General features: G+C 36.8%; 1 protein-coding gene across 1 annotated transcript in view; it reads left to right on the top strand.

The window, feature by feature from the left end:
* The window catches only part of LOC133638791 (ephrin type-A receptor 5), a 192,688-nt gene that overhangs the window by 122,762 nt on the left and 57,575 nt on the right, over nt 1-12,351 (top strand). The window lies entirely within an intron of this gene.

Below are 12,351 nucleotides of genomic sequence, written 5' to 3'. Positions count from 1 at the left end.
GCAGACTCCATTACTATGAACTAGCAGAGATATTCAGGTAGCATGCATGCTATATATGTTATATATATGTTATGTACATCAGTGCAGACTCCATTACTATGAACTAGCAGAGATAGTCAGGTAGCATGCATGCTATATATGTTATATATATGTTATGTACTATGAACTAGCAGAGATAGTCAGGTAGCATGCATGTTATATATGTTATATATATGTTATGTACTATGAACTAGCAGAGATAGACGTGGAGTTGCAAGAAGAAGAGATGAGATCTCTTTCTCCCACGCTCTCATTAAACTTTTGCTCATCTTTCTGGCTGCCAAGTTGAAGTGTAATAAAACACAGTTAGATAGTTCAAGGTCTGGATTGATTTTTTTTGTGAGAGTTGAGGTGCTTCACCACGTCTGTTTTTTCAACGTTGCTTCGGAAACTTTGTCATGTTTGCAACTTCCAGAACGATCCGGAGCTCATTAGCAGCATGAATTAAAAAAAGGTGTGATGCTTCTTATCTTGTGTTGCTAAAATAAAAGTGTTACTTTTCCACTTACAAAGTTCACACTTGCATCAAAGCGCTCACTTGTCCTCTCTCCTTGCACCCTTCTCTTCCTTCTCGCTACACCTCACCATGTGGACATTTCTCGTATTAAGTTGGCGGCTATGAAATCTATTGCCACAAAGTAGTGTTTAATTCATGCCCCTCCACAACGTCGTAACAGATCAGTAAAAGAAAACAGCCATAAAATCATGAAAATAGAAAATAGCCCCCCCAAATTTCTTTTTTAGGGGGAGGGGTGGTTTAATTGGGATATAAACAAATATTTTGACATTTAGGGCAGACAACAGATATATGATGTAAGTGAATATGATGTAATGGATAGGAATGTTTGATGCTGCATGTCAAGAAAATAAATAATAAAATAATAATAATAAAAAATAAAAATAAATAAAAAATAAAATAAAATAAATTAAAAATAAAATAAAAATAAAATAAATAAAAAATAAAATAAAATAAAATAAAATAAAATAAAATAAAATGAAAAATAAAATAAAATAAATAAAAAATAAAATAAAATAAAAATAAAAATAAAATAAAATAAAATTAAATTAAAATAAAATAAAATAAAAATAAAATAAAATTAAAATTAAAATTAAAATTAAAATAAAATAAAAATAAAATAAAACAAAATAAAATAAAAATAAAATAAAATAAAATAAAATAAAATAAAATAAAATAAAATAAAAAGAAAAAATAATAATAAAAAGAAAAAAAATAAAATAAAATAGAAAATAGCACTGCTTAGCATTGCAGCTAATAATGTATAATAATGTTTTTTTGTTTGTTTTTACCAAGTACCACCTCTAGAAACACCACCATGATATCCAACAATAAAATACAGTAGCCTAATAGACCTAAGCATTCACTAAAAACCAGGCAGATGATTTATTTAACCAGTATATTTAATATTTGATACACAGTTTGAACAGTAACACTGTGTTTGAGTAGAGAAAAATAAGACAATCAAGTGATTCTTTGTGCATGCACAGTTTGAGACTCACTGATGTCGATGAAGTAATAAAAATACTTCATTATCTCCAAGAGAAAATCACAAACTCATTTATCCTGCAATGCTGAAAACGTTCCGAATTTATTGTAAAGTCTTCTTTTCTTCTTTTTCTCCTGTTGACTTGCACAAGAGATAACAGCACAACTTTGAGTTTGATCAGTGTCAAAATAAAAGCACGCATTTCATAACAAAGTCCAAATATTTGTGCCACCACCCTGCCCACCACCACCAGTTGGCAGAGCCGATGCCACGGTGAAGTCCTTCAGATCCAACACAAACATGTGAGGCCTGACATACTGAAGGTTTGCGTGTGCTAAACACGTGCAAACTTGATAGCACACGCAAAAGTGACCTACTAAGCTCCTGCACAGGATGGCATCCCTTCCATGGGCAAAATAGAGAGTGCAAAAGATGAAGCATCATGAATATGCAGAATATGTGCAGATTATTAGAAGGTCCACAATACTGGGAGGAGAAGGTGCAAATATGATTAGGCAGCAGGTGAAATGTGATTTATCAATGCTCAAACTATTTTGCGGACGCTATTTTGCATCTTTATTTAGCACATTTAAAAGTTGCGTGCAAACTGACAAAGTTGCACACATGACTGTGAGAAGGGAGCGAGATCGCGCTGGACAGAGAATCATGTGTGTGACACCATATTGAAACTGTCATCAATAAAAATATCAGACATGGTTTATTCAGCAATATCCTTTTATAGCTGCTGGATGACTTCAGGAGATTATTCAAATTAATAGCATTTTTTTTTGTATTGTTTTTTTTTTGTTATAGGAATTAATTTTTGATTTAGGAAATATATTATAATAACATATCTTTATGACAAAACATCTTGTAATATGCATTTTCTTGCATTTGGATCATTCCAGACCCATGAATGCGCTGCAGTGTTGTGGTGGTCCTCCTGCAGAATGTTCCGTCACGGCGTGCTTCAAATACTTTCTGTTGTCTATAGATTGTGTTTCTATATTGCACAACGTGTGTTACACACTATAAACGTGTGTTACACACTATAAACGTGTGTTGCTTCATCAACATCGCACCAACATGATAGCATGGATGCGGAGAGAAATGAGTGTTTCCATGGTAGCACATAACGCGGGTAGCACATGCAAAATCCTCATTTAAACACGGCATTCTGTGTCATTTTGCACTTGAAATCCATTGTACACGTCTTAGTAGATCAAACACAACACCCCCACTCATATTATGCACAATTGTATAGTTTGCACACGCTGTTTAGTGCGTGTTCTTTGGATCTTAGTAGATCAGGCCCTTGGTGTTTCACTCGCTAGCTTGTCCGCTAATAGTTAGCAAGACATTATTTTGTTTTTCGACAACGGGAGGTAAGAAAGTGAGTGTGAAGGGCAGCGCTGAGAAGAAGTGGATGATATTCAATAAATTAAAGAAAGAAATCATCACCAAAAAACATGACCATGCGTAGGGCTGCGCAAATAAGGACATTTTAATCACTAAGAGAATCGTTGGCAATATTAACATTAAAAAAGTATGCATATTAAATGAAGCACTTTCCCAGCACACTGGTGGCAGGAAAGCACCAGCAAGTCCACGGAACAGTTTTTTCGTAAGAAAGATTTACAATAATAAATAGACCTTTTGGCATCATGTGATAAAATAAGCTGAAATGTTGGTCGGTTGGTTGAAGTTTATTTCAAACATGATACCTCACATACTTCACTCTTTTCTCTTCACATAATACTAATAATGAACAAAAAACACAAAGCTTTACCTTTAAATGTACGGACAACGTTTATTTAACTTACTTATTAAACGACCTGTAGTAAACACCTTTTCACCTCACATCATGAACGATCCTGATTAATAATTGTGATTCCAATATTGATAAAGATAATTTTGATGATTATTTTGGCCATAATAATGCAGTGACTTGGTGCAGCAGTACAGGATATTTAGTGGGCTCCGTACTGAGTCGATAATGCCAGACAATGATGTTAAAATATTGTTGAAACAGCAGACATTTATCCATGAAAATATGGTAAAAACTGCTGATGGTGTGTTTGACCTGAGAAGCACTCTGTAGGAGTCTACTTTCCAAGGTCAATGTTGTACATTTTTATCACATGACTTACTAAAACTACTGATAAATATTAGGGCTGCAACAACTAATCCATTAAATCGATTAAAATCGATTATAAAAATAGTTGGCGATTAATTTAGTCATTGATTTGTTGGATCTATGCTATGCGCAAGCGCAGAGGCAATTTTTTTTTTTTAAATTTATTTAAAAAAAATTATTATTATTATTATTTTTATTTTTTTTAATAAACTTTATTTATAAACTGCAACATGTACAACCAGCTGAGAAACAATAATCAAAATAAGTATGGTGCCAGTATGCTGTTTTTTTCAATAAAATACTGGAAAGGATAGAAATGTAGTTTGTCTCTTTTATCCGATTATTAATCGATTAATCGAAGTAATAATCAACAGGATTAATCAATTATCAAATTAATCGTTAGTTGCAGCCGTAATATATATTCATTATCCAGAAGTGAAATGTTCTTATTAAAAAGCAAGTTAAAACTGCTGTTTGGAACATTGGTTTTAGATATGAGTATTTTGGTGTATGACCTCAAAATACGACTGTATATGTTCCATTTTACTGAATGTTAAACAGTTGTACAAATATAAATAATTGGTGATTTTGTATTTATTTATTTTAAGTGGCAAAGCTTGAGTATTTTGACTGTTGTAAGTAAGGGAAGTCATCAGATCTGTTTTTTTGTGCTTTATTGAACATTTAGGAGGAAGCTGCACAAACTGTCAATCTGTGCAGAAAACACGACATATATATTTAGCGTATTATTTTCAATAAATGTACTATTTAATCAAAAAGAAAGACAAATCCTAAAAGTGACTGTTTGACTTTTAATTAGGGACGTGCAATCACTAATAGCTTTTAGAAACATTCATTCATCAGGTGCTTATTTACTTTTTAATTGGATGTGAGCACCTCTCACTGAATGTTCTGAGCTCCCTTTTTAAATGCAAACATCGTCATGAACACAACACCGAGCCTTCTTCAGACAGCGACCTCGTTATGATGGTTGCAGCCTTGTAGTGCTCGCCAGGTTTCTTCCTCAGGACCAAATTCTTACCAATCTATTGAATTGATTGAATTATTCCCATCCCCATTTACAAGTTACATTATATTAAATATGAAATCCTGCAAAATTCCTATGACAACTGTCTCAACATTTAGACGTCTGCTCTGTTGTTACACAATACAGCTACACTTATTTATGTAGTTGTAAATCCTCTGTTGGCACCACAGGCTTTGGAGTTTATTATACTGTCAACTGCATCCATTTTCACACTATAGAACATACTTTTCATGCATTCTTACCAGTTAAGTAAAGAGAAACCCACTCTCTCATCCCAGCAGCCTTTACAGTAGTTAAAGAAGACCTTTTGTGTGTGTGTGTGTGTGTGTGTGTGTGTGTGTGTGTGTGTGTGTGTGTGTGTGTGTGTGTGTGTGTGTGTGTGTGTGTGTGTGTGTGTGTGTGTGTGTGTGTGTGTGTGTTTGGTTTCTGGTTTCAGGCTTTTAAGATGTGGCAGATAAGACTTTTGTGCAAGCATCTCCTCAGGATACAGTTACTGTGTTTGTAGCAATGATTTATTCCCTGCTGAGACCTTTGAAACCTACACGTCGTTGGGTGTCACACACACACACACACACACACACACACACACACACACACACACATCACACACACACACCAACGGTAAATATGTTGCCGGAGGGAGCATTTTGCTTGGTTAAAAGCCTCTTGATGTGTGGGAGACTCGCCAAGTGGCCCCTGAGAGCGGGGCCAACAGTTTGTGTTACAGCAGTGATGGATGCTAACTAACTCAAGCTAGCTCACTTGACTTGAGAGCTTTTGGAATACACGACTTTAAAATGTTATACATGGAAATGTCTGCAGGCAACCTGAGAGTAAAAAGTGATATGTCATACTTAGTTGGTTGTATGAAGTTCTACTGTAAGTGGCAATAAGTACCTGTCACCTGAAACTTTACAAAAAAAGATGGTCAAAACAAAGTTATGCAAAGTCAGATGGATTTCTATCTTGTACTCTTCATCCTATTTTTTTCAAAAGCACGATTAACGAACGTATTACTGAGTTACTCCAAATGATCTGTCAGCTTTTAATATTTGCAAAATTCCTTATCAAACCTTTCCAAGGAATGTTTCAAGATATTTTCACAGTGTTAGCATGCAAGGTTTTCTCTATCATGACTAGGGATGATACTCCAAACCGCTTTTCCCGGTTGTTTGATAAGAAAAGAGCCGAGTCCTCGGACTCGAATCCCTTTTTGAGAACCGGTACCCGTTATCGAGACCACTATAGTAAAGGAAAAGAGTTGATTCTTTATTCGAATCCCGTCCCGACCAGAAATGCTCCGTGGGACATCACAAGAAATGACGTCACGTAGCTCAGTCATTAGGCGCAGATAGCGAAAGCAGGAAAACAATGGACGGGAAAAAGCGCTCCAAGGTGTAATAAAGTTCAAAACAAAAGCTATAATCCATCGAATAACTTTACTGAGAGATTTGAGCAGACTACAAACACATGACCAACACTTTTACCACCAACCTGAAACATAGCAACCAGGCTAGCAACGCACCTCCTTTACGGCAGCTGTCGCAACCTTCTTAAAACAACCGCAGCACATACATATATATACAACACTGCAGCACATACATATATATACAACACTGCAGCACATACATATATATACAACACTGCAGCACATACATATATATACAACACTGCAGCACATACATATATATACAACACCGCAGCACATACATATATATACAACACTGCAGCACATACATATATATACAACACTGCAGCACATACATATATATACAACACTGCAGCACATACATATATATACAACACTGCAGCACATACATATATATACAACACTGCAGCACATACATATATATACAACACCGCAGCACATACATATATATACAACACTGCAGCACATACATATATATACAACACTGCAGCACATACATATATATACAACACCGCAGCACATACATATATATACAACACTGCAGCACATACATATATATACAACACTGCAGCACATACATATATATACAACACTGCAGCACATACATATATATACAACACTGCAGCACATACATATATATACAACACTGCAGCACATACATATATATACAACACTGCAGCACATACATATATATACAACACTGCAGCACATACATATATATACAACACCGCAGCACATACATATATATACAACACTGCAGCACATACATATATATACAACACTGCAGCACATACATATATATACAACACCGCAGCACATACATATATATACAACACTGCAGCACATACATATATATACACAACACTGCAGCACATACATATATATACAACACCGCAGCACATACATATATATACAACACCGCAGCACATACATATATATACAACACATCTCCCTTTTTGAACTTTTGTTTTTCTTTACCTTGTAAACGTTACAAAATCACACTGTAGATGTGTTGTCTGTCTAATTATAAATAATGCAGACGAGGCGTGTTGGCTGAGTTCTTGATGTTTACTTTCACAGCGTGGCAACATGCAACACTTTTCGGGGCTACCGCGCATGCTCGTAACTCCCGTTGCATGCTGGGTAGTGTAGTTGTTATTGTTCTCTAGCTCATAACATTTTCCCCCCATAAAGAAATAATGTTAACTCAATAAAGTGTATTTCTCTTTTTAGCTTTAACTTTTCATTTTTTAGCATGGTAAACACATTTGCAAACAACTTTTCTCTTCATAGAATGTTCTTTCAATAAAGAAATAAAGTGCAAAAATGTCAAAGCATCATAACAAACAGTTATGTCAAATAGCAGCAGAAGTGCACTTTTTGGAGAGCTGTATTATTTTCAGTTTTGTGCCCAAGGGACTGATTTTATTTAACACTATATTATTATTTATACACCTATAGTGATCACAGAGACAGCTTGTTTTTGTGTTACTGTATATATTTGTTTCTCTGAAAAATCCCACTTAATATACTTTGGGTAACAACAGTCAATATTTATTTATTTTATTTTATTTTTTTAGGGGGGTAACAGTCAATATTTATTTATTTATTAGATTTTATTTTTTTCTTATATAATAAAAGTGAGCTTTTGTTAAACCAAATATTGTGTGTTCTTTTCCATATACAACAACCTATCTGGACTCCATAAGAGAATCGATAAGGAATCGGTTCGATAAGAGGATTCGATAATAGGCTGGAACTCGATAATTCCTTATCAAACATCATCCCTACTCATGAGTTGTTGTTACATCCAGAGTCCTTGTCTTGGTGATTAGGGCTTAGTGAGCAGACCGACTGATTGATACTTATCGGATTTGCGTTACACTTTGTTTGCGTTGTTTCCCACTAAGCAAAAAGTAGCCATCCAGCTGCAACACAAATACTTTGTTTTACTAAAATAATGAATTTAGTTAGAAGTTAATGTTTTGTTTTTATGTTGACCCGAAACTCTAAACGGCTATGATCCGATCCACCATGTTAGTCACCTTCCGCTTATTTATTATTACACTTTTAGCAATACTTGTCTTCTTAATGTTGTGGTATGTTTTATTTTTATTTTTTTAAATGTAAGCTGTTTGAACAAAAACCTAAGCAGTTACAGTGTTTGTATTCCTTTACTGTGACCTTAAACTTTAGTACATACCAATCCATGATTATACTTCTTATGTATTATGTATATTTTTAAATAGTTTCAGTTTTTGCTACTTAAATCACAGAATCAAACAATGGGATGTCCCATTATGGGATGCTACTGTTCACATTTGAACCGATACCTGGGGAATCGATACCAATACTCAACAGTACCAACTTCACCAATTTTCCATGTGTTAATAAATGTTTATTGTTTAAGAATAAAACCACATTTTTAGGTGTAACAATGAAAATAAAGCTGATTTTAATAACTGTACTGTCCAGTTGTTTTATCTTGTTTTCTTCATGCATTTCTGAGTCTGATTAGCAAATATTATATAGTAGACTTTGCATGCAGGTGCACTTCCAAGACATTAGATGGCAGTAGTGTATTGACTACAGCGTGTTGCCAAGCTACTGTAGGAATTTGTTTTATGTTGAGCCTTACAACGTGTGTGTACTGTGAGTATTGCATTTATTACACACCAGCTGTTTGATTGCAACATGCTTCTTAGTTGTAGTTTTCATGACCAAATTTGGAGGTTTTGAAGTCGCCATTTAAAATCGCTAATGCCGATCGTTAGCACGTCTATGGGAAAGCCAATGCAAATTAGTTCCAAGCTAGCATACGTTGGAAAAATGGAGCCTTCATTCATGTTGGAGTGTTTTCTATCAGGCGTACTTGCTTTGTTGACATGGGAAATTGCAACATGGCCTTGAGGCAGTTTGGCTGAGTTTGCTGTTTTGAGTGCTTGTTTCCTTGCCGAGTGTTTGAGCCGGTGTGTGCAACAGGACATGACGTCACTAACGACGGAATTTGGTCAGTGCCTTTAAAAGTACCAAATTCGGTAGCCATTCGTAGCCCCATTGTCCTCCATGAACCATGAAGTGTCCTCTTAGTCTGTGGGGGGGATGGGTCCAAAGATCTAGTCGTGTTCTCTAGGTTCCAAAAATATTTATTTTCCATGTGAAGGAGATTGTGACTATTCTGCCCATCCCAGAGAGGAACTGGACCGCCCTTGGAGAGTTCAGACTTCTGCCAGGCCCTGTCTGCCAATAGTTCATAATCATTTAAATGATTCTGAATCCAGCTGGTGATCCGGATCACCCCCAAAATCTAAGCACCTCTTTCTTATTCCACTTCCGATATTTCCTGAAAGTTTCATCAAAATCCACCCAGAACTTTTTGAGTTATGTTGCAAAAAGATGTACTTTTAGGAAGCAGGTGCTGTGTATATTTATTTCCTCTAATAGCTTGTGTGTTGAGCTCTTTAGATGTTTGTTGGCCGATTAGTCAAATTTTTCTCTCTGTGGTGCTTCCAAACATTGGCAGCGAGCGCCCGGAGCCCGGAGCCCGGAGCCCGGAGCCCGGAGCCCGGCAGCAGCTTGACAGAGTCCTGGTTCAACTTGTGGTCTTTCCTGCCAACGTTGAGTGAATAGCTGAAGATGCTGTAATTAGGCTGGCCTGCCAAACATGGAGCTGAAGCTGCTTTGGCCTAGAAAACATCTCATTGGATGGAGCAGCTCAGCTCGAGCTGGAATACCAAGCGATGGACACAAGATGGAGGAAATATTGTCACATTTAAAAATAGTTTAGTAGTTCAAATTAAGGCATTCAGTGGTTGAGGTAAAGCAACTTTGTCAGCAGTTTTAAGTAAGCAGCAAGTCTAAGAACGGGTACAGAATTGATTCACCTAAAATCAAAAGGTGCTATATTTCGATACCTCGTGACGGGCCGGCTCAAACACTCGGCGGGCAAACAAGCACTAAAGCAGGACTCGGCCAAACTGCCTCCAGGTTACGTTGCAATTTTCCCTGCCAACAAAGCGAGTATGCTTAATAGAAAACGCTCAAACTTAAAGCAAGGCTCCACTTTTCCAAAAGCTGCTAGCTTGATGGTAATTGTCAGGTTCAAACACAGATGACATCTATTAAACAAGACAATAGGCAAAGAATTAAACAGAGACAGAATTCAATTTGGACTCAATTGAGGAGAGTCGCCTGTGCACTGTACCCTTGTACAGTATCTCAGCACGCTCTGGCGAAAGATTGTACTCCTCCTTATTTATTTGATGTTCTCCGACCACATGACCACAGCTGCTTCCAGAGGGAAGTGGGTCGTAAACAGCCTTGTCTTTGGTTGCCGAACAGTTCAAAAGAAGAGGTCGTAAAATAGTTGAAAAAGGACGTTCAAGAAGAGGTCGCCTGGAGGGGAGTCTGGTCCTGCTTCCTCTCCGCTTTGAAGTCCTTGGGTTAGAACAATATCTTTCTGTTGATTACCATACATGAAAGAAAACAGAACACCTTCATTTTGCTTCTCCCCACCCCCACCCCCACACAGTGGAGTTTTACGAGCCTTACTCTTGGTAGGTTCCAAAGACAGCTTTTGTCTTCTCACCAGACACTCAATGTAACACAAAGTTTTTGTGATAACTTACAAACAATTATTCTAACAGTAACTTACACTGATTTCACATACACACGCTACTGGTTAGCATTAGCAATTTTACATGGCAATTTCAACACCTCCAAATTTGGTAATGAAAACTACAAGTAAGATGCATACTATAATCAAACAGCTGCTGTGTAATAAGTGCAATACTTACAGTACGAACAATCTGTAGGTTTCTCCTTCAACTTAATGGCAAAGACAACTTCCTAGCGAAGCAACACATTTGTAGCCTATAAACTATTGTTGTCTCAAATCTTGTAATCGTAACTTGAGGCAGTGTGTACTAAATAGTACTTGTAAATGATAGTCAGAAACTCAGTAAAAAATCAAATATACCTTCAACTGGACATCACAGTTATCATAATCAACTCATTTTTAAATGCTACGTTAGCCACAAATGTATTTAATCTGATCATCATTCGGACTAGAATGTTATCTAAAAAATTATCTGATTATGACATGAATTTTCATACAAAACAACTTAAATCAGAATACTTTACTTTGACATGCGCAACACATAACATAAACGGGTGTGTTATTGTTTGTGCTATGGCGCCGTCTTTTGGACGAGTTTGCACACTGCAGGTGCTTATTTTGAAGCGCTTACTTCCACTGTAAACAAACATTGCTTTGTGCATTTCTGCTTGTCCGACGTTGACCCGGTATTTATTTATCATTTTTTTCCCTCCTGTTCACTACTTTTGTTTTACCTCTCTTTTTGAAATGGAGCTGTTATGTGCTTTTTATGTTGTGATTATGTACGGGCTGCGGCAGATCTTTATGTTACGGCATTTTATGTATGTGTCTGAGGCTAGCAGTTAGCACTCGGAGCAGCTGTCACGTCGTGAATACAACAGCTCGTTAAGACGACAACTGGATCCCTTCTTTAAGTCTGAATTAGTCTGGTTTTGGAGGTTGCCAGGAGAACGCTACATTTTGGACCGCATTGTGCCGAGTGGGAAATTTGGTGGAGGAGGAATTATGGTGTGGGGTTGTTTTTCAGGAGTTAGCTTAGCCCCTTAGTTCCAGTGAAAGGAACGTTGAATGCTCCAGGATACCAAAACATTTTGGACAATTCCAGGCTCCCAACCTTATGGGAACAGTTTGTAGCGGGCCCCTTCCTCTTCCAACATGACTGTGCACCAGTGCACAAAGCAAGGTCCATAAAGACATGGATGACAATGAACTTGACTGGCCTGCACAGAGTCCTGACCTGAACCCGATAGAACACCTTTGGGATGAATTAGAGCGGAGACTGAGAGCCAGGCCTTCTTCACCAACATGTGTGTGACCTCACCAATGCACTTTTGGAAAATTGCTATAAACACACTCAGCAACCTTGTGGACAGCCTTCCCAGAAGAGTTGAAGCTGTAATAGCTGCAAAAAGGCCTTTTTGAACCCTATGGGTTAGGAATGGGATGGCACTTCAAGTTCATATGTGAGTCAAGGCAGGTGGACAAATACTTTTAGCAATATAGTGTATATATGACATTATGTGCAGAAAGGACACATTTGAACCTAAATTGATGAAATATGGTTTTCATGCGCTC

This window comes from Entelurus aequoreus, linkage group LG21 (assembly GCF_033978785.1).
Source record: "Entelurus aequoreus isolate RoL-2023_Sb linkage group LG21, RoL_Eaeq_v1.1, whole genome shotgun sequence".
NCBI classification, from domain to species: Eukaryota; Metazoa; Chordata; class Actinopteri; order Syngnathiformes; family Syngnathidae; genus Entelurus; species Entelurus aequoreus.
The sequence above is the reverse complement of the archived record's forward strand: the minus strand, read 5'-3'. Positions and strand labels throughout refer to the sequence as shown.